General features: G+C 40.7%; 1 long non-coding RNA gene across 2 annotated transcripts in view; it reads left to right on the top strand.

Annotated features, from left to right (window-relative positions):
- The first annotated feature begins 3,489 nt into the window (after window positions 1–3,489).
- Window positions 3,490–24,114, top strand: part of LOC148055663 (uncharacterized) — a 76,465-nt gene continuing 55,840 nt past the window's right edge. For both annotated transcript variants that reach the window (XR_015704790.1, XR_015704789.1), the window contains exon 1: window positions 3,490–3,680. This is a non-coding gene — a long non-coding RNA (uncharacterized LOC148055663). The remainder of the gene's footprint in view (window positions 3,681–24,114) is intronic.

Raw genomic sequence — 24,114 nt, 5'->3', positions numbered from 1 at the left:
ACAAGGAATGACACAGTGATGGCAGAGGCGTGTGCCATTTTCATGAGCTACAGACATGCAAATTGAAAATTTTGCATCTGGCAAATGACTCCAGTTTGGTGTACCTTCTCTTACACTACTGAGATTTCTAGACCTATAGATGGCTACACGGATGAACTGGGAAAACTGAAAAAAATGGCTCTATAAATTATGGTTACTATTTATGATACTGAATTTGCCACTGGATTACACTAAATGCTGTTTGAACGTATCTGATCTTATTGCCAGTACAGCATGATTTCTGGTCTTCCAAAGATTGTTTTCTAAAAAAATTGTAAACCAAACCATTTGTCTTACATCTTATCTTCAGTAACACCACCACTCCCTTCTTCAAAAAGACAGCTCATAATTTGAGAAAACTTACATCTAAACCCACATCTATGTTGATGGCCAACGTGGTCTTTTTGAAGCCTACAGAGGTGAAAGAAAAGAAGGTATCTCAGCATGTAACCCAGAAAACTGGATCACAGTCTTTCCTTACAGGACTGATGCAGAGCGAATACTCTTTCAAACAGCGTGTCTTAATCCTGTAAGGTCTATTTTGCATGCTAATCCAATCTCTGGAAGACAATATGGCTTTTAGTTACATACGACTTTCATTCCATAATTTCAGTGCATCTCTGGAACCCCAGAACATTGACCAAGTCTTAAAAGAGAAAACCAAGGAAGAAAAAAAGGGGCACAACAGTTTCATTCATCAAAACTGGGATCTGTGGGCTAAAAACCATGTTATCTTGGAAGTGACCTGTGTGAACAGTGAAGTCTGATGTGCACAGGTCCACGACTGTTAGACAAAAAAGTCAAAACTGTGGTCCAAAAGACCAAAAGTGGATCAATTCACATGCTGAAGGCATTAACAAGTCACAACTGGCCACATCCCTTCTAGATGTAATTCTCTTACTGAATGAGCCCAAACCACCCACAATTTCATGCACAATTTCTATTCTCTGACTGTCTGTTACACTGCTATCCTCCTCCTCAGCTTTAGAGTATATTATACTGTTACAATGTCTTGATTTTTAGCTGGAGATACCAGTTATTTTACTTTCATTCACGATTCCAGTGTAGCAAGGACAACTTTGGAGAAAGGATCAATCACCAGTTCACAGCTGCAATAAGTTCATTGTACGTGTGATAATGGAACTTGATCTTGACTGCAGGATGGTAAAGCATACCACAACCCAAATGAGTAATTTTTGCACTGAATAGTTATTAGTCAGTTTTTGTTCGGATCTCAGGAGACAAAGCTTCTGCTTTTGTATTGTTGATAGTGAGAGGCTTAGGCCAGTCTTTCCACTTTATGTTTATGAGGATAACAAATCTTTATGGTCCTCTAAAAGAAAATAATAACTTGAGGCATGTGTGGATAAAAGAATATTGAAGCAGAGCTGACTGAATTTCTTTCACTCAAAACTCCTTTGACTGAAAATTTCTCTATTCTACTGACAAGTTTTCTCAAAAAGTACTTTTATTTCATTGTTCCGCTCTGAAAAAAATGAAAGCGCCGAAATGTTCTGTCAACACAAGACGTTCATTTCAGAAAGGTTCCAGAGTTGTAATACGGGCACTTCTGCTCTTCTTCAGTCTAGGCTCTCCAGGTAGAAGCCACTTGCTGCTACACACTGCTACTTCCGAGCACTGGGGAGAAGTCTGATGCGTGATTCCCATTTTTCCCTGTGTACTGGGATTAGTGTCATCTGAAGCCCTGCTCCCACTGAACACCACAGCGGCATTTCTAAATCAAAACACAGTCATTTCTGATTTCTCACTGAATTTTGCAGCAGAGTAAGCCCGTGGGTTTGTTGTTTCTCCTGTGGATGAGAGAAAAACACATTGTTCTCACATGAAAAACAATTTAACAGTTCTTATTTCATGGATTGCTTCTGCTTTATTTTTATAAAGGTAGAAAAGAACAAGCTTGGTGGTGCTTTTGATGGGTTTTGAACTTGCTGTCGTAACTTGCAGTCTAAAGTGATATAGCATTCATTCATTTTTTTTTCCTTCCCGTATCTCAAAATAATGACAACACATTGTAAAGCTGGGTACCATTAGGAATTTGAGGCATCCCAGTTTAGTGAGTCAGTATTTACTTTAAAAGACAACACAAGTGTCAGAAAATACAGAGATTTGTACCAGCCCTCAAAGTCTTTCTTGAGTTCTGGGCATAATAACAGATTTTTATCTGTTTCTTAAATCTGCTTGCTCTAGCAGTTGAGTGTAAAAGTAGGTAACCTTATACAGTCTGATTAGCACCTTAAGGATGAAAAAGGTGGTGTTTGCGCAGCCATGTGGGAACCGCAAGGCTCAGTGGCAATATCTGTTAACCTTCTCCAAAGGATGGAGTTCAGACTCATATGCAATCAGTACTTGAAACACAGTCAGCCATTGTCAGACGTACGATTACATACAAGAAATTTGGTTGGGAATTACATCTTAGTGAACCATCTTCAGTCCACGCTAGGTTTATGGTTGCAACTGTTTTATCATTACACCCGCTGGGATTTTACTAGCTACAGCACACATCACTCTGTGGAAGGCTGTGCCGTATGACAGCAATGCCAGCTTGTTCCCTTGGATTGAGACCGCAAACTGTTAACATATTACAGTAAGGTGCACCGTATTTCCCCAGCTCAAGATTGCAGCATGCACGTTAACGATGCAAGAGATGACTTTTTTTTTGTAACGGATACACGCCAAAGAACAAGCCCACCGCCCAGCTCAATTTTCTCAGCATACATGGCTGCTTTTTCTGGTGCGCCGCACCACCGCCGGCGCTACGCAGGGCCGCACAGCGGGCCCAGCGCCGGGCCCCCAGCCCGCCTGCAGCGTGCCCAGGCCGGCACACGCACCCGCCCCCCTACCCGCACCCGCACCCCCCCGGGCAGGGCCCGGGCGCCTGCCCCGGGGGCTCGGGGATCACTCCGACCGCTCAGGCGCGGCCCGGTTCTGCTGGCCTGGCAGGAGGCAGGGCAGCGAGCGCGGCACCCAGGGGCGGCGGTGGAAGATCCCTGCGCAGGGGAACGTTTTCTGGAGGGGGGTGACGGGCCGCGTCCCCAGAGCCGCTGCGCACAGCTGCCAGCCACTCCCCTGCACCGGACGGGGCAAAAGCCCGGGGTTTTTTGCCCGCTGAGGAGGGCGTGCGATGCTCTCACAGAGACTTAAAAACACAAGCAGCGCCGGGCTCACCCGGCCCTTCCTCACCGCCCCGAGGGGCGCACACTACCAGCCAAAACCGCTCCCCCTCTCTCCACCTCCCCGCTGCTCGGTACCGATTACACCGGGCAGTGCCCGCCTTATTCGCCCCCGCTGCCGAGCCGACCAGCTGAGGGGAAAGGCGGCCACACCGCCAGGCTGGGCGCCGCTGGCGGCGGGGAAAGGCGCAGCGCGCATGCGCAGGAGACGCTTCTAGAAGGAGGGCGGGGACGGGGCGGGGAGGAGGCGGGAGCGGCGAGCAGCTGCGCTGCCCCCTGAGGTGGCGGCGGCTCTCGGGGAGCCCCGGGAGGGGTTTGTGAGAAGCCGCGGGAGCACTTCGAGGACTTGGTGCCTGTGGGCAGCCTCTCACGCGTGTCCGCGGCTGCTCCTCCAGCCTTCGTGCGGCTGAATTCTGGTGTTTGAGCGCTACGTCGGGTGTCCCTGTGAAGGTGAGGCGCGGGGGCGGGCGGAGCCGGGGAGCGGGCGGGGGGGTCCTGGCGTCAGGCAGGGCCCCGGCCCGGGGTGGCCGCCTCTCCTGGGAGGTGGCTGCAGCTTCTGATCGCTTCTTAATGCTTTAGGATGCGTGGCAGCAACCGTTTTTTGTGCTGGCAACAGTTTATGCTCATTATGCATTGAAGTTAATTTTTCATAATTAATTTCTAACTCAGAAATGCGCACAGCAAGGGGGTGAGTTTTGCAGAGGGGCTGTGCGGGGCCCCTGGGTGGATGGAGACTGAAGCAGGCCTACCAGGTGCTCTCTGAGATCGCACCGGGTGCTTCATCTGGTCTTTTTCCACTTTACCAATCAACACTTGAATGCCACTGACAAGTGTAACTGACAAAACTACCTAGGACGGGGAAGTACCTTTGGAGTCCAGAGCAGGAGAAGTGACATTACTTATGGAGCGTGTCCTGCCAGAACTTTTGGGGTTTGTACTGAGCTACTGTATTTTTAATGCAAGGCCCTTATGGCTGTAGCAAAACCTCATTTATATTTCATTTGTCTCAGACCTATTTAGTGAAAACATGCAAAACACTAGAATAAATCAATGTAAAAATACTGAAGGAAAAGGAGTCACCACAACTTAAGACACTTTACTGCTAGTTTATTAAAAATGACATATTGTAGGCTGTGTAATATCTAGTGCCAGTCTTTTTTGGACAGTGTATTATAAAAACTATTTTCCTTAAGGTTTGTGATATCTTGAAAGTCACTCTATAATGTGGAAAGTTAAGAAATTATCTGTGTTTATGCTGCAGAAGTTGGAACTGAGTTTTACTTAATCCTATTCCAATTTAGGCATTCATAGAGTTGAAGAGTAACACGTGTGTGTGTGTGTATGGGGGGGAGCATCTGGTGCATCTGACTTGGTTCTGTATAAAGCTTAAGTGGCAAGCAATGGTAGTAGCAGCCATGGGTGTCATAGGGGAGTGACCCTTGTCGTATAACACGTTGTTCACAACTGAAATCACTCTCCAGAACTTGAGGAAGGCACTAGAGAGTGAAGGCAGGTTTCCAGCCAGCGCTCCTGCGTCTCAGGCCCAGTGAGTGTGACATTTCAGTGTCACCTTTCTGTCTTCCAGGAAGCACTTGTTACTGTTGAAGTGAACAGGCCAAACATAAGTAGTGTGGTCACTTTCTCACTGTATTCCGTGGACATTCAAGGGGAAGGTAGCAATTCATATTTTAAATATATATATCACGTTAAAAAGCCGTTGTTTTGCAATAGTCAATTTCTGAATATATGCTTGTGTACAGATAAACGGAAAAATATTGTTACTGAAATGCAGAGCTGTTACTGCAGCCTCCAAAGCTGCAGTATTGCAGGCCTTGTGGACTCAGTAAACCAGAGAGTAATCTAGCAGAGTCCTAACAGATGAAACTGTGCATGCAGAAAAGCCTGTTCCTCATATGACCCCTTTTTTTCCAGATTTAACATTTCAAGTAACTCATCTCAGTGCCGTAGGAAAGAGAATATTCAACACTTTAAAAATGGCCTAGTTTTGCCAGCATAGCTTTTCCTGAGGTCCACATTAAAAGTGGATAAAATCTGCATTTGCTAATGAGACTTAATCATATTGTCACCAGTCAGAGGGCAGGAAAAAGAGAAATGCAGGTGGCTAATAGTTAGTGTTAGTAATAAGGCCCATATGCATATAGACGTTATTTAGATGCATAGTGTCCTAAGCATTTGTTGTATGAGGATTTTACTGACTGTGGACCAGCTATTGCTCCTGCACTGGAAGCCTCTAATTAAAAATTGACTTCGGAATTCAGAATGGGTGTAGGTGACCAGGCATGTCCCTATATAAGAGAGGCTACAAGGCAATAAAAGTGCTTTTGCTATGGGTGGGCTCATGTTCAGGAACTGAACTGGGCTTCCTTTGTGTAAACAGGCACATAAAATTAGAACCAGAACACTTATTCTGTTTTCCTTTCTCTGATTGACTTACCTTTGGCTGGTGTCTGGTAGCTTCTCAAAAAAAACTTCGCATTTTGCCTCACTGTTCTTCGCTTGGGGAGTGCAAAACTGATGCCTACAAATCAAATTATTATCAAAAGTGATGGTGTTCTTGCTGATGCCTAGAACGTTTTTCTGAAATTCTGATTGCTCAGACTTGGTTTTAAAAGACTTCCACATTACAGGCAGGTCAAAAAATGCCAAGGATTGGCTCCTAGGCCTTGTTTTCTCTCAGCTAAATTCGAGGTGGCAGTGATTCTAGTTACTCATTTTGTGCATACGCTGTAGTCTAGGCTTGTATGGTAGGACAGCCATCTCAAAGGTATGCGTTAGAGAACAGGAAAAATAAATACCAATGGGGAATTAAAAAATAAATAATGTTCCTGCTAATCTAAGATGACAGTGTTTTACAAAAGAATCTGGCATCAAAAGGAGGGAACAAGCACTGCTGGGAGCTTGCTGTTTTTAGAACTCACAGATTACAGCCCAGAACAGCACACGAGAAACTTGTGAGTAATACCCATTGTATGCTTACTGACATCTGGATGGCTGCCAACATCTTCATTTCAATAATTGCGCTCTCAGTGATTGCTGTACTATACAAGAAACAGATCCTGGGGACACTGAGAGGGAAACATTTTTTATTTTTTTATTTTTTTTTTTTTAGGTAGGTATAAATGACTAAGTGTTGTACCAAGAAAGAGAATACAATTTAATACTTGGAATCATAGAATGCTTTGGGATGGAAGGGACCTTTAAAGGTCATCTAGACCATCCCCCCTGCAATTGGCAGGGACATCTACAACTAGATCAGGTTGCTCAGAGCCCCATCCAGCCTGGCCTTGAATGTTTCCAAGGATGGGGCATCTACCACCTCTCTGGGCAACCCGTTCCAGTGTTTCACCATCCTCATTGTAAAAAATTTCTTCCTTTTATCTAGTCTGAATCTACCCTCTTTTAGTTTAAAACCCAGAAATGCTAGTGGGATCTGGATTAGTATTATACAATGAAATGAATGTAAACAACCTTAACTGTTGACTCAAATATTTACATTTAATTGCTTAAACTTTTACTCATTTTTGGATTTCATGAACAGCCAGGAAATGGGTATTTTACTAGAAAGATCTGCCTTCAGCATATGGTAATGTGTGTTGATTTTGGTGTAGTTAAGTTTGTATAGTAAACTTTCTCAGTAAACTATTGGTGTGCAAGGCACTCCTACTCATGTTTATCATATCCCATTTTTTTCCCCCCTTTCTGAACGTGTCACATAGTCAGTTACTCATGGAAATCAATTTTTAAAAACTTGTGCATGTCTGTTCTCAGAAGTAGGTTATGTTTGTTCATCCAGTCAGGAAATGGAAAAATACCAGATTATCTTTTTTTGAACACAGCTCAGCAACCCTCTGAATATTGGCGGCTGAGCCCTACGTGGGGAAATGCTGCAAAGAGATGCAGATACATTTGAATAATTCAATTCCATTCACAGTATTCTAGGAACATGATGAAAAGAGAGAGGCTAAGTTTGTCAAACATATTATTCGTGGCAAATTATTCATTCAACTTTAACAAGCATACAGCAGCTGCTGTACTTTGCATGCTGCTAAACCTGTTCTTCAGTGACTTCCTCTAAAAGTGACATCTATCGGGGAGTCTCCATCCTTGCTCGGCATGGCACGTACGTGAAATCATCAGAAGTGTTTTCCCGTAGCTGCAGGCCGTATCATCCTCCCCTATCTTATCCTCAGTTCAATTAAGACATGACATGCTTTTCCTCCTTGCTGCTCTCCTTTTCTCTCCACTTCTTCTATTTCCATGGTATTGTTTTTCTTCTCCATATTAGAGTTGGTTCTGAATAGTGATAAGGTTAAATTTGCTGTAAGTTACTGGAGAAATAGGCTAGCCCTGTGGTGTCTGGTATCTTGCAAACATCAAACTTCTCATGTTCAGAGGGTTCCAAGAATTATCTGAGTTTTCAACCTTTATTTTTTTCACACGGTTTAAACCCAAATATTTTTTTTAAACTGCTTTCATACTTCTCTATTTGCAAGGTTTCCCAGTGAAGACTCAATGCAAAATAAAGTAAAATTATATTAGCTCTCTTAGATCTGTATTAATTATGAAAGTTTGGAAAACCTCAGAAGTTAGGCTGGCCCAACAGAGACGTTCCTGCTGTATGGCAGTAGTACAGTTCAGGTTGGTTGATTTGATGTTGTTTTTGTTTTGTTTTGTTGATCTTCATTTTTAACTTTCAAGTCTTTCGGCCCTTGTGCTGGGGTTGCTACTCAGCTTCTTAGCTTTCACTTTTTTGGGGGTTTTTAATATTTTTAATTGAAATAGAGTGAAACCGGAAGATGAACTTCTGAATTTACAATGATCGAGGTGTTTCGATGTAAGAGAGGAAAATTGTGATTCACTTCTGCTGTCAAAAACCCCCATGTTGTTAAGAAATTAATTCAAGAGACCAAGCTAAGTCTTGAAGCCTGACAGGCCAGGTTAAATGACTGAATCAGTTTGCATGCTGTTACCTGCAGTTGTTCACTACACACTTCCTCTTTTCAAAAGTCCCCATGCACCTTTTCTGACTCAATGGTTGCCAGCCTTGGCTAGCCAATAATTTAATTTATAGGTTTGTGCCTCAGTTAAGGTCCTAGTTGGGTAATACACAGAAGGAATCTTAGAGAAGCTCCCAGATGCTAATATGATCGGAGTAGATGTATTTTTCCCATCTTATTTTTAATCATTAATTTGTTCTCTTTCTAAATGTTCATTTGCTAGAGGGTACATACAGTTTTTTCTACAGGTTATTTTCATGTGTGCATAATCTGCAGAATAACTTTCCTGATGGAGAGTGAACTACATTGCTTGTTATTAGAGTGGAACTACACAGAGTATTTGTAAACACACTGTGGAAAAAAAAAAAAACAACCAAACCTTTGCTTTGATAGAGTACAGGCAAAATGACCTTTTCTGTCTTGGATCTTTAAGCTTGGGCTTATGCCAGTGGAAATACTTTGTTTATTTGTATTATAGTGCTAGGGATACTGTTTTAAAAGACTTAGTTTAAAATATTTAGAAGTATTTTTAAAAATTAGTTTTTAAAATCTCTGTTAATGACACCATCCTAAAATTTTTATATGATACCAACATAATAAAATAAAATTAGTTTATTTTTAATATATATAATACAAATCTTACAAAGAGGCAAAGAGATTATCAGGTTTTTATACTTGGCAGGGAGGCTGAGCATAGAGATGAACTTGTTTGTATTTGCCCTTTGAAACAAATTTTCCAATTCATATTTTCTGAGTGACTCCTATTTGTAATAGATGAAGCCTCAAACTTCAGATCAAAATGTATCAGAGCATTAAGGTTGTTTACATTTAGGTTGTTTGTTATGTGTGTGTTTGTGTCTTGGTTTTTTTTTTTTAATTCAAGAGCATTTTGTGTTGGGGGAGGATTATATGATGATTGCCTCGTACTGCTGGGACAAGGGATGTATTCAGTGTGCCTGTTGATTTGATTGTAAACCTGTTTGCTTGGTTTGGTTTGGACTTCTGACTCGACATAAACAAAATAGTAACAGCAGAAACAACTTGGTCAAAATCAGGATAGCATTCAGTCTTTTCCAGCTGTAGTTTTTGTTTTATTTTATTTTTTTTAAATACTTCAGCATCTGGATATTGCTTTCCAGAAAATGTTCTTTTATCTGTTGTGGCTTTTAATGCTGTTGGAGTTCATGTATACCTCTGCTTATGAGAAGGGGGTGGGAAAAAAGCTAGAATTAACTTGCTGGTTTATTGAGTCTTACCTTTCTGTAATCCACATGCTTAACCTATTCAGACTGTATAAAATTTAAACCCGTGCTGAAGTTTAGGTAATGTTGTAACGCAGATGATTTATTTAGTAGCATTTTATCATTGGAGTGTTGCACTTTTGATTAAACAACTGTTCAAGGTAAGGTATTTGCCCCAAAAGAAGCTGAGAATTCAGCCTATCAGTTAGAGATTAATTTTCAGAGCAACATAAGGTAAATCCAGGTATAGCAATGCAAAGTTTTTGCAGCTACTCTATCCTTCCTAATCAAGCTACAAAACTGTACAAGTTTGGTAGAAATTGTTGTTTACAAAAACTTACAAAATATTGGTACAAATTTGTACCAAAGCATCAATAATGTTCACACAATCTTTTTGAGAGATTGGTATGTTTCAGAGCATGAAATCTTTGGAAAGTTTGTCCTGGGTGATTGACTCAGTTTACTTTAATTTCCCAATTCATTCTGCCAGACAGTATTTGTCTGTGTCTACTGCAGTGACCCAAGCTTGCCTTTACTCTGTTCCCTACTTTTCTTCAGCAATTTTAAGTATCTTCATCTCTGCATGTTGCTTTTTGGAGACAGCTCAAGAGGCCATGCTTACCAGAGACCAGAGATTCAGCAGTTTTTGAAAAACTGGCATCTCACAGAATTTCCAGACCTGGGATTCATCATGATTAGTGATTTCTGATGTTGCTGATAGCTATTTCTACAAAACAAAGTATATGCTCTTTTGTGGTTTGAGAAGCTTCTTGTGTGCATTGTGATACATCTAAGTGCTCGCTCTTCTGTTGGTTTGTATGGTGTAGCTATGGATGTTATCTCTTCACAGATATACTGCTATCCCTGCACGTGTGGTACTAAGGAAGGAGAGCGCTGAGAATGGCTGAACCAAGCGCTCTGAAGACTGCCACAGATTTCAGGTGCTAGTTCAGAGAAAAGTGGGGTTTATACACAGAGGTTTCATCTTGGCGGAAACATTTGATCCAGGATTTTGGTTTTAATACTCCTTACCTAAATGAATAAAACAGAGCTTTTACTATAGTAGTCCTTCAAATCATGCTTTGAGTAATTAAGGGTCAAGATTCTGCTCTGGCGTAGAAGGTTTTGTGATGTTTCCCTGAACTCTGCTGCTGTGGCCAGCAAACTTCATTTGATGTAATCAAAAGAGCGTACACTTATCCTAGTTTCCATTGTTTTGAAGGTCGAGGAAAGGGTGAACAGCGGCTGCTGATGCTTTATCTCTCCTCAAAGAGTTGGCTGGAAATACAGAGAGAAGTAAATGACGCTTTATATATGGAGTGTAGTAAAATCTGCATGTGGCTGAGAGCCAATGCATGTAGCTTTATTCCTTCTTCTTGTGGCCTTTGGCCACAGGGCATAATAGGAATCTCATCAGCTGTCTGTATGTAGGTAACCTTACTGTATGCTTAGCAGTAAGTATAAACCATAGTACTGGAAGTTAGGAAAGTACAAGAAATATTATGGTTTGTTTGTCTTGGTGTTTACTATGCAACAATCAGCACTAGTGATAATAATAGTGTTTTAAAATGCTTTGAAGTGTAGCACCTGATGTCTACCATCTATAATCTCTTCGTTTTAGCAGTGTGTCGTTCAATTTCCCACATTGCCATTGCTGGTCTAATTAGGAAAATAAATGCTAGTTGGAGTACTAGGCAGGTGCATTATCTCACCTGGGTGTAACTTGCAGCATCCTGTCACCTCAGTTTACATAGGAAATAAATGTGAAACTGGAATCGTGTCTAGGGCCTGTGGTGTAGTGAAAAGAAGTTCCATTTAGTAGCATGATGGGGTCCTCTCTGCCCGACCCCTTGTTCGCCTAGCTTCTGCTTTTGTGGCACGATGTTTATGAATTTGCCCATGGAACGGGATGTCTTCCAAATTCAAAACCAGGTTTTGATTGTTTAAAAATTTTTAATGGTTTGAAGTAGATTCTGAGACATCCAGTTTCTAAACGTGTTTCAAGCGGAAGGTAGTTGGTCTTCAGAAACTGATATCCTGCTCTGTTTAGCTTTTTAATACAAGCCCACACAGAGGAAGCAGAGAACAGAAGCTACTGAATACTGTGAGTTTTCCCATTCAGTGACAATTACAGAAGCCTCTTCGCTAAATAACTGCTGTTGATGTACTGTGAAAATTCAGGATCTGATAGCCCTCAGAATTTCTCTTTTCTGTGCCTGTGAAATTGTGCAGAGACTTTACATTTGGCTCTAGTACAGCCAGTAATGGCATACATACCAAGATTTAACCTGAGAGGTGAATGTTTTGGGTTTTTTTAAGTGAGTGCATATTCAGCTTCTCATATTAAGGCAGAATGCTTGCTACAGAGTTTCAAATCTTTCCAAAGGCTGATTTGTCTAAGTCAGAGATGTGTCTAAACCAAGGTTTGTAAAGGCAACTGATCAGGTTGGCAAACAAAAATAGCTTTCAGGAATACCAGCCCTTTTTTGTCTGGTCCAGCTACATCACTTGGTCCAATAAACCACCATTTCCTGCAGAATTTGCTTGCTTCCATTAGATTCAGGTTCAGAACTTCACTGCTACAGTATAGAAATAATATGGGAATGTTACCATGGGGGAATAGTTTAAATTGCTGGTGTTAAAAGTACGCCACCAAAGTCACATTATCATTATTGAAAATTGCCAGTTGCTGGCATAATGATGAGATGTACTTAGGTGAAAAAGTTTCAGAAGCAATGCAACTAAATGTTGATTCAGTATAAATAATAAGTTCTACAGTGTTCGTTAGGAGATGATCATTATGCTTAATATGGGAGCACATCTTGCTGTGTAATGTTTCTAGCTTTGTATGGGTAAAGAATTGATATCTCTTGTGTGGCATGTTAAGACGTTCCCTGAGTTAAACCTGTGTTGTTGTTGTGTGTGTGGTTTTCCCCCCCCCCCCCAGTTAACTCTTACTAGTATTGAGATTTGAGTTTCGTATTTGTGTTTAAGTTGAGAGTTCTACATAGTAGTGCTTTTTTAAATTAAGATTCAGGCTCCAGCATTTTCTTTTAAACAAGAAATCTCAGAATTGATAGAGACTCTGCAAAGTAACCCTTGTAACATGTTGGACTGTTGTTTTCCCATCTTTTTTCCGTGACTGCTGCATGGAATCTGGGCTGATGCTAATCTATAAGGACAGTCACACCTCATGAAAGAATCATCACTGCTAATCAAATCAGAGTGAAAACCCACCACTCTGCATCAGTGGAGACATTTCATGTGCTGAATATTTCATGTACTGGGGGCTGTGGCTGTAGACAAAACCCTCTCAACAGCTCCTTGTTGCGTGCAAATATTTACTCAAACACTCTGGTGTGGTTGAACTGGTGTGCAGCAACACCAGGAAGCCTTGAGTGATCTTTATAAGTAATGGTAATTACATGTGACTCCACACATGCTAGGTCACAGTGGCTTGCAGACAGCCCCTGCTTTGTCAAAGCTCCCCTTGCCTGCATGATTAAGTGGGCAATGTGCCACAGGAAATTTGATGCATACAGGATGACAAATGTCTGTTTTGGCTGCTGAGAATTGAACTCCATCGTAGATCTGCAGAAACATCAAAACACAATCAAGGGCTGACATCAAACCCGTGAGCCAAGAGAATTCCTCAGGCAAAAAGGGTTGAACTTGAAAGTACAAGAAGAGAGTGCTTTAGTTTGTACGCTGGTAGACCAGTTTGTTTTTGCTGACTTGTTACAAGGAGAGGCGGAAGAAGTAACAACCCATAAAAATGTGTGTCTTTGCCTTTCTAGTTATTCTTTATGTTAGAGTTGTAGTAGTGGAGTGATGAAAAGAGCAGAGCAATACAAAACAGTAAGTTTGCTTTCAGTTTTTATATTTAGCTTTTTCATTTTTTCTCTACAGTATACAATAGTTGATCTTGGATATCTGTAGTGAAAAGCATGCTTACTTCTTGTTTACCCTGATAGTATCTCCTTGTGACATCAGGAAAAACTCCCTGTTAAAAATAGTGGTGCAAATGCTCTACTCACCTGCTGCTTTTGCAATTGCTTGATCTTATATGACTGTTTCAAAAAGCTGTCCTATTTTGTTGCTTGCTTGTTTCTCATACGTGGTACTGTGATAAGTGATGACCCAAGGGGTAAGACTGTAGAGTCAGATTCATTATGTATCTTCTAGTAGAGGTAAGGATTGAATTTACGTTATTTTCAGGCCCTGGGTCTATACAAGTGGAATAGTCCTGTAGGTTGATGCGTGTGATGGAATACACTTCCAGGTTGGAAGCAGGCTCTAAGTTTGCAACACAAGCACATCATCTTTGGAGAATAGTGACTGTGTTCCATTGTTCTGTATGAGTGATGGCAGAGGTTGGTTTTGGCTAGTGGATCCTACATCAGACTTACCGAGTGGTCTTCATTTTAACTAGAGCACTTCTGCATCAGTATTTCTGGTGCTTGCTTACAGCTTTATTAGGTTTACAGCCCTTCCTGAATACCAAATGAAGGGAGATGTCCTGTAGAGCTGCAGTCATGTGTCCTCTTCCCTCTGCTTTTGTAGTACTGCTATACCAAAGGTGGGGACAAAATACTTCCTTGACAGGTGTGCTTGTCAAATAATAAAAATAATTCCTAAACAGGAGTTCAAAAGTTGTGAAAAGAACATGTTGAAAGAGTTATTTGCTGAATTTGGATAGTCTGTGGAGTTGGTCGAATAATAAACTGCTGAAAGGAATTTGAAGCAAATGTCAGTATTTGTTAGATAAATTGCTTTCGATAAATAATTTTTTCCAGGCTCTAGTCATCCATCGGGAGACTTGGTGATGATGGCTCTAAAGCAAAGACCTTCATAAGGAGTACAGAAGCACTATGTGTAGGGGTGCTTCCAGAGGCAGTCTCCATAGAGGGGCAGGATTCCTCACAAGGCAGAATGCAGCTTCTGCCCTGTCTCACTTATATGTTCTGCTGTACAGCTCTCCTCTAAGGGAGGAAGGAAAACTGTAGTTGCTTCCATCCCAGTCCATTTGAATATCCACAGACTCTTGTGGGTGTTGAGGCTGTATCCGTGTTAAATACGGAGGATTAAAACGATTTTATACTCTGTGTGCCCTGTTTCACCTGCAGTGGCCAGTTAAGTAATGAGCAGAAACATCTATAACTGGTAATAGTGGCCCTAACTGTTTCAGTGTAGGCTGGGGACACATGATTAACCCTTTGCAAGTAAAACTGTCACAGCCTAAAAAAGAACATCAAACTATAAGCAAACAAAACTTGAAGAATAGCCTTGCAAATACACAAAGCAAGCTCTGAAAACAACTTAGCTTTCTTCCAAGAATGACAGATTTACTTTCTGGATGTAAGTGGCTAAATTTGTCACACTCCCAAGTGCTGCCTTCCAGTGTGCAATCTGCTTTTGCATACAGCACCATAAATGCTACTTACCCCAGGCTTACGGTCTCGAGATGTTCCTCTCAGTGCCTGGATCCGTAGTGGTAGAGTGAAACTCTGTTGATATTGGATATGTCCTTCCTCAGGTGTGATCAGTCTTGAGGTTTATCATTTCACATAGAGTCTAGCTATGGAAGTTAAATTGCACATTACAGTCTGGAGATTCAGATAGCATTTTTTTCCTAGGAATAACCGATTTTTGAATGACAGAACTCGCAATCCAATACATGCATTTGTCTTTTCCATAAATGCTTTCTGTGCGAAGCAGAAAGCTTTGTAAGATGTGAGCATGATTGTTTCCCGCTGTAAGGAAGAGGGCATTTGTAAAGAAATACTTCTTCTCAATGTGTAATGTGTATATTCGTGTACAATATTTTATCAGAAGATCACAGTGTTACTTGATGTGGCTTTACTGTGTCTTCTTCTGGATGGATTTACATGATGTCAGCCTCTTCAAACTACACAATCTGATATCAATCCAAAAAAAGCATTTTAAAGGTTGCGTGTTGTATCCTTTTGAAGAAGCTATACTTTTGAGGAAGGATGTGAACTGCCAGCCTGACATGCTGTTAGGCTTTTTGGAGAATTTCTTGCATTGTGACCTTTTCCAGGAATTGTTACTCCCTTCTGGGAAGGGACACAAATTCATTTTGTTCCTATCAAGAAATGTTGCAACAGTTGTGATATGTGTTGTAAAGAGTTTCTGTGGAAATGAACTTTACTACTTTGGATTTAATAAAAACAAATTTACTGCAGGCATTCACAGCATCTCATGACATGTAAGAAATGAATGTGTTGCTACTCTGAATGCTGAGTTGCTGCATTGAGTCACTTAATTTAGACTTTCTTTAGAATTTGACTCCTTGCTGTCTGCTTAGTATCTGGGAAGCAGTGAGTGGTGGTTAAAGTAAGAGTATGAGTCTACAGACAATATCACACACAACTAGTCTTTTTCCGTTTCCGTGCTTTTTCTTCCATGTTTTGCTGCTTCATTGTGGGTCATAAAAGTATCGTAGCCTGGAGGGTTTCAGCTGAGCTCATCTGGACTTTTGCTTGAGTAAGATAGCAGGGATATGAATTGGAGAATGTTATCAGGTACAGGAAGAGAAGCCAAGCTATCTATTTTTATTAAAGGGCTTTAAAAGTGAAAAGGAGTGTTTTGTAGTCCTTATTGTACTGCATTGTTGCAAGTAAAAATGTGTGGGATGCAAGGAACTTAAGTTCGTGGCTTTCCAGCTATTTTCTGGCTGACTAAAACAATATTGTATACCTGCACTGAGTTTTCTGAAAAAATGTAGTTACAGTTTCTTGGGAAATGTGCATTGGTGAAATCTTGTTTATGCCTGAAGTCTTATAATCAGGAAAAAACCCCACCATAATGTGTTTGCAGTATAAGTGTTTGCCTTGATCTTCAGTGCAAGGTCATTGAGATTCAAACCAGTTGTTACATTAGGAACTTACTACATCTTTGATAATGGCTTATGTACACACCACATCTAGGCTGCTTATGTTCTAAGCTTCAGCTAGTTTTGAGAATTGGGAATTACGTTGTCAAATTTATTCAAAAAGACATGGAGTAAAAGCTGGAAACCTTCTGTGTTGTGTGTTTTGTTTTTTTCTGGGTGGTTTTTTTTTTCCTTCTTGCTTAACTTACCTAAAAGCAACTTCACCTGTTCTTATCTTAGAAGTGCAGAGTAAAGAGCAGAGTTTGCTTGCTGAAAATCCAGGAAACAGAGTTGTCAGTCCTGTTGACGTCTGCCCTTATGTGCTTCAAAAATTGGATAAGGAAATGGGAATGTATTGTGTTGCTCTTGATTTTTAATGGGAATATCTCAGAAAATAGATCACTTCCTCCACCCTTTTTCTGTGAGGAACACAAGGATAATTCAGGCAGAATCGGAGTAGAAGCTTCAAGTAATTGAAGTTCTGCTTTATCTGTTTTTGATTCCCTAATGGACCTTTATCCCCAAAAGACTGAGATGAGATGGGTATGTTCTGATTAATGTGGACTATTTACCATTTCTGCTGATAAGCTGGGAGGATGCATTAAATCTGCCTCAGCAAGTGGCAGTGAAGTTTCAAATGGTAACAAGGACAGCTGCATCCTTCTTTGACTCCTGAAGGTCAAGCGTTTCTAAATCCTCTCCCAGCTTATAAATAAGACTGCTGATGTGATTCAGTTAGTTACGGAAACTGTAACCTCAAGGATATTTTCAGCCTTCTGTGTTGGTGGAAATACTTCTGACTGTATTTATAATGATATTCCAGATAGTACTTTCCAGTGTTTTTTGGGCAGTAGCTCATGTCAAGCCAGAGACATATTTTGAATGAGTAGCGAGACTGCCCAGGTCTTAAACTGGCAGTTGGAGTTAGAGCCAGGCTCAAGGGTGACAATTACATGAGGAAGAGGTGGGTCCAAAGCCCTCAGCTTCCTTAGGCTTGTGCATTTCAGACTCTGTGGTTCAGTGCTGCTTGTGCTTTGTGTCTGAGGCAGAAACAGAACTGATTACTTGGAAGATTATAAGCCCTTGATGTGCCTGTCAAAGTTAAGATTTTCAGCTTGATTTTTTTTTTTTCTTTTTTCAGTAGTATTGAAGAGCTACATAAAATTTAGATCTCAAATGTACCTGAGTTTAATCCCCATTTGAGAAGAGAGTGGAGGGAAATGGTTACTACATTACCGGTTAAAAAGAGGGAGAGTAAGAGCAGGGTCAGAGTTGCATGTAAACCTGTAGCCAGCTTCCATTGGTGGTGTTACCTTTGCCAGTGTCGCAGCCCAGAATGCCAGTCTCATGCTTGCAGGACCTCTGTTGCTACTGGGGAACTCAATATGTGGAGCAGTGGTCACTATCCCCTTACCTTTTTGCATATCCTGAGCAGCAGTTTTGTATTTTGCAGCTCTTGTCTGAGCTTTTGTTTCCAGTCTTATGCCCTTTCTACCCTGGCCCCAGCTACTTCTGTTTCCCCGGTGGCCCGTGAACATTGTCAGCCCCCTCTGACTCTTTTTCTGCTGCATGTGCCAAAGCTGAATTTTACCACCTCAAGGATGGGAACAGTTTCCTTGGAAGGACTCCGTTGTCTCTACAGGACTGAGAGGCCTTGAGCTGATCCTGAGGAATGGCTTGTTTATTCAGCCCACAGATGATGGCTCCGCTTACCTTAGCGTGTCCTGTAATTACTGTTGCAACTTCAATGGTACAAACTACCTTGCTCATAAAATCCTGGTGTACTTGCGCTGTTGTAAAGTATTTATGCTAACACTTCAGAGAACTTAACCTGATCAGTAAAACTTCTGACTTTCCTGCAGATTACTTCTGGAGTTTGCCCTAGTGCCATGTTCCTCCTATGAAGGTACTCTAGCATTTGAGGCTTTAAACAAAAGGTAAAGTACGTGACTGTGCAAAGTTGGTCAGTGCTACTGACAGAGCTGCCAGCCTCTTCCTGAACAGCTGTTTCACTTTTTATGTGAGCTGCTTTCTGATCTGATTTGCATATTGAAAATACTTTGAGGATATCTGTGAACTTCAGATCATGATGATTTACATACAGGGCAACAGTCAAAGTCAGTTTAGTTTAGTGCTCTGTCTTTGGTAGTGGCTAGTACTACATTTATGAAGAAAGATTAAAAAAAAAAAAAAAAACCAAGATGTAAGATAAAACTACTGATCCATCCACAAAATATGTTTAGCATCAGTTGTAAGTCTGGATAGTTTAGTTATTTCTTCTGTGTGTCATTACCTTTTAAATAATGGTAAGCTCTTGTTTCTGTGTCGTGGAGTTCAAACTACAGATTGAGTGAATGCACGTTTCCTTTTGTCATTTACAAAATGTCAGTTTATCATGTGCAAGGTCTTTTCTGTATAGAGGAAATGAGTGTTTGAAAGTGGTGCCTTTACAGAGGCACCAAATTTATCAGGCTAAGGTGTGGACAGACAATTGTGTAATTGAAATCATCTGGAGTTAGAGTGGAAATTTGGTTTGCTTCTGGGATTTTGTTATTGCTATGGGACTGAGAATAGTGTGGCTCCTTTTACTGGAAGTGTTGTCATTATAAAGGTACAGAGATTACAGCTGTGTAATTATTATTTTTTTTTAATGCTGATTCCAAGTAACACCTCTCTGTCCATAGTAATTTCAGTCAGATATTCCAAAGTCTAATTTGGGTGGGGGGTATATTGCTGGTATCTTTAAAATCATATTGCATAAAAAATTAGTTTTTTGCTAATGCACCGCTACAAACAGTGAATGCCTGGAGTGTTGAATTTCCTGAACTTTCACCGAAGAAGTTAAATTTTCTGTGTTCTTTGCATGTTCTATACTATTGAAAGGTCTTTCATGGACTTGAATGGTCCGTATCATGGAGGTGTAGAAAGACTTAAGTAAACTTCAGGGATGAGCTGACATGCCATGGGTCCTCTTCACAGTAAGGTTTTGCATTGAGCTTTTTGGCAAACTTGACAGACTGTATGTCAGAAAAGCGTGAGAGAAGTATACATCAGTAGTTCAGTTTTCTGAAAGTTATTGGTACAACAGAGAAACATATGGCTTGTTTTCAGATGCCCAATGATAGTTTTCAGTGAAGAGCTGACTCGTATGCCAGCAATCCTCTGGTCCTTCGGTTGTAAAACAGGAAGGAAAAGGGAGGAAAAGCCCCCAAACAGACTGGTTTTCAGTTGCCTCATCACAGTGGACTCAAATGAGTAGATTCCTGTTGTCTTTTATTTTGTAACTTGTTAATTTTTGAGAGCTCTCCTGAGGAAATACCTAAATTTGAGGCATGGGGAGCTGTTACTTCTAAGATCTGCAAGTGAGTGATGCTTTCATCTTGCAGCAAAGAATCCTGACATGCTGATGTGTGACCGAACTGATGTGCATCCAGCTACTGTAAAGCACAAGGCTTTATGGAAAGCCATTCAAAGCACACTAAAAAGACACCTGCTGGTCAGTGCTCAGATTTAATCAATTGGCCAAGTCATTGTTGCCGAGTTCCTGCTGTGTGCACATTCTGTACACCATCCCGGCCAAAAATGGGATTGTCTTCGCTCAGCAGGCGTTTCGCCAGCAGAACTGAATGGCAAATATCCCCCCAAGCAAGCCATAGATGTCCTAGTAAATGTCAATGACGTATAATGTATGGATATGGTTAATTGAGCATTTGGTGCTAATAACACAGTAGACTTTCAACTGAGTTACTAAAAATGTGGTTTTGTAAGGCTGACTGTATGCTTCTGTATAAGTTACATAGATGGTGGGTCAGTATGAGGTCTGTGCCCTGTAGAGAACATGTGAATTCATACAAAGCTTTTCTTCTGATCCAAGGAATTCAGTCACTTTAGAAATTAAATGCAGAGCCTGTGCTACAAAGATTGCCAGTGTTCCCTGGCTTATGGAGAATCAGACCAGGGCCAGAGACAGACACCCTGCTGGTGTACCATGTTATGCTATGGAAGAAAGTGTTTCCAGGTGATAAAGGACTACTAACGATAGCTGGAGGGCTGAGGAGACTAAAGTCCCTACAGATCACTGGCTCTGAATTATATGTAAAGAGACCAGTGCACCCTGTCCACGTGCTTATAAGGAAGGCAGTGCAATTTTGCGATGGGGATCTTTTGATTTAAGAAACTAGGAGTTTCACAACGAAATCTGCAAGATGCCTGTGGTCCACCAAGAAAATGCAAAATGAATCACATAGAAGCGTCCAGTGTAGGCAGTGTAACTAATCAGATAAATACAAAAAAACCCTGCTCAAGCTCATAGTGCTACAGGAGAAAAGCAGACAGCTGCCTTAATTTTGGTGGTAAATCTCTTCTTTTGATTTTTTTTTTTTTTTTTTTTAACCACTGACTCTTCTAGGTTGTTAGTGTTGGGTTACAATGTGATTGGATGTATGGCATGGCATTTGTGTGAGGCAAATGGCCATTTAAATTACAGTATTTATGTTTGTATCTGGTATTGTTTGTATCTATTCATAGACTGTTACATGTCACATTATCTTGGTTTACTTTGTAATGACCTGCTACACTTAATCTTTGAGTAGATGGATGGGGTGGGGAGCAGAACTGTACAGGTGCATGTATGTCAAGATATAAACAGGGTACCTTCGTGATAAGGTCCTGAGCCTGATCTTGGTGACTGCGTTACTTCAGGTAAGAGAGGCAGATGAGGGGAGGGCTGGCTTTTCTCCCTGGACAGTTTGTATACTACCTCCTTTGTTAACCTTGCCAGGGAGGCAAGAATATAAAGAGAACATTCTTGTGCTCGGTCTACTAGATTGCTTGTGATCACAGGCAGGCAACCAAAGAACACGACAACACCCTGAGGATGGGGTGAAGAACACTGGGCTGTGGGCCCCTACTCATGAGCAGTGGAGAGGCAAAGATCGTGTTTAGCTGTTGTTGGCTATGTTGGTTTTCAGGGTTCTTTGCAGGCCTCTTTTATAGCTCAGTGATGAATTGTATCCACATTGTTTCCAATTACCAGTCCAGCCTTCTCACTCCGCTCCTTATTGTACCCTACGACCAGTTGACTCCTCCCAGCCTCTCGTCCTTCCTAAAAATGCAGGGTAGAGATGCAACTCATGGAGGTGAGAGCTGCTGTTTTTGTCACTTTCTTTGTTGTATACTATTTTGACTGTACTGTGGAAAAGAACAAGGCATACATAAGCTGCCCATCAGTTGCATGAATTTTGCTGTCATTAAATGTTGAGATAACTGAAAAAGAGCTGTCAGTCATTTCTGTGAATACATGTAAGATGTCATTGGGTGTCCGTGTGGATGTGATCTTCTCTTTAACCCCCAAAATGAAGCCTCTGATACTCTGCTATATTAGGTGATTATGGATGCTGCAGCAGATCTTTCCTTCTCCCAGTTGACAAGGAGGAGCACTTACATGGCCTGGGGCTGTAACGTGCCAGAAGAATTGGAGACCAAGATCAAGCAAGACCGTCTAATGTAGATTGTGTGCGCACCATGCCTTTAAATGTAGGACAGTTATTCTTTATGGGGAATGAAGGGTAGCTAAACCTATTGGGCCAGATGTTGATGCTCTCATATACCTTTGTACAGAGGAGTGAATTTACGTGAGGGTGAATGTAGTAGGGATCAGGTTTGAGAGCTTTGTTTTCAGTATGCATAGTGTCTGTTATTAAAATGTATTTCTTTAGCTGTCAAGTGACTTCCTCATTTTGTAACTGGAGTTGGCTTCTGTCAGAACTGTCATGCAATTGTATTTTATGTCTTTTACAAAGATAGACTGATTAAAAATTGAGCCATACAATTATTTTGGGCCTTTTAACTTTCCTTTTTCCATCTTCTGGTGATCTAAGCTCTGTAAATGTTGACTGTTAAGTGCTGTATTAAATAAAGCTAGGTAGTACAAAACATCAGGTGTTGTATTTTTATATAGCTATTTCTATATTACAGAATTTAAATGTTTCTTCAAATTAATACTTTTCTGCAAGCCAGAGACTTCACGTGCATAGCTAATCTTCTGTACTTTTCAAATTCAAGTAAAGGCTGTGGGAAGCCCATGGCTTCTTCCTGCCAGTTTCAAGAGTTCATGTCACTGTTTCTTTTTCCCAGATTGAATTTGTAATCATGGGTAAATGCAGACATATGACCAAAGTTAACTTACCCTGATCTGTGAAACTTAACTCTCAGAAGTAATTTGACTATTGAGATTGTCTTTTAGCCTTTTAAATTGTATAGTGAAGAGATGATGTAAGCGTTGCACTTCAGAAACCTTCATAATGACAAATGAAAGGAGTAATATCTGTTCCTTCAGCTGTGAATTTCCTGATGGCAGTAATGCAAGCTGAACAATAATATTAAGTCTTCTTCATCTTAATTTTTGGTGTGTAACTTATTTTGGTGTTGATACTCTATTTATAGCTTTGGCACAAGGTTGAACACACTTATCACACTTCATTGGTTGAGCATTTTACCCTTAGAAGGATTGTTAAGAGTCTTTTTCTTATTGATTTCCAAGCTGAGCAATTTCATTTTTTGTTTTTGTACTTTGACCTCTAACTCTGGGATCCATTAGGACACTGAGCCAGCAAGGTGTAGACACATCAACTACAGAGGGAAAGAACTAAAATGACACTGCCTCCAGCAAGGGATGCGTTAATAGATTCGAATTCAAACATAGAAAAGGCAATTTTTTTCCTGCTGGGAAGCAGAGTTCTCAAGAGAGTCATCTCAGACTGAAGAACATGATATGAAAATCAATAAAGGCCCTATTGTGCTGGTGATGTGTCCGGGAAGTGTCATTTTATATCTTGTTAGTGGATATCTAAAGGAAGTTAAAGCTACTTTGCTCATAATAATTGGATAAATCCTCTTTCTTCAGTGGTCTATTTTGCTGTTCAAAGTAAAAGTGAAAAAAGGTGGAGAGTCCAGTTTGGATATGATGAGACTGAATGAAGACAATGGCTCTTAAGGGTGGTTGGGGTTTTTTGTGGGGTTGGTTGGTTGGTTGGTTTATTTTGGCTGATACTGTTTCCAGAACTGATGTTAGCTCTGTTTTTCAATCAGAGATATAAAAGAGTAATTAAAAATAGAAGGCTTTTCGTGTCTGTTTAATTGGAAGAAAACTCTGCTCTTGACGTTTTTACTATATTAATGCTCCAGACAAACTGTAAATGCATCACTTGCTTTATTGCAGTGGATGAAGGAATTATGGGTCTTGGTTAAGTTTATCTGCATTATTAATGCTATAGGCTGGATCAACTCAAATGATAGGAATGATAACCGTACGCACAGCCCTGGATATAGTTGTGGCCTTGCAAAATTAGCAACAAACATGGTAATATTATTGTAAAAGTTTCAATTGTTATTTTTAAAAAAACCATACAGTTGGCAGAAGGTAGAACATGAGTTAGGGAAGAAAAAGGAAGAGAGCGATTGCCTATACTACAATGCAGTTTTTTGTTTCTTTCTGTAGGTAACTGACATTCTGCAGTTGCCATTCCATGTTATCATTTGAAATGACATATGTGAAACAAAATTGAGACTTTTTCCTTCTATGTCTTTCAAGCTAGATTATTGTTCATTTAAACATGAGTAATTACAGGGGTAGGAGTTGACTGGATACTGAAAGAAACAGAGTAATTCTATGCGTAAATTTTGCTGGTGGCAGACTTTGTAAAGGTACTGCTCTCTTCTCTGCTTCCTCT

The sequence above is a fragment of the Nipponia nippon genome, unplaced genomic scaffold (assembly GCF_047370975.1).
Source record: "Nipponia nippon isolate SJK-2023a ecotype South Korea unplaced genomic scaffold, ASM4737097v1 scaffold_2, whole genome shotgun sequence".
Lineage (NCBI taxonomy): Eukaryota > Metazoa > Chordata > Aves > Pelecaniformes > Threskiornithidae > Nipponia > Nipponia nippon.
The sequence above is the reverse complement of the archived record's forward strand: the minus strand, read 5'-3'. Positions and strand labels throughout refer to the sequence as shown.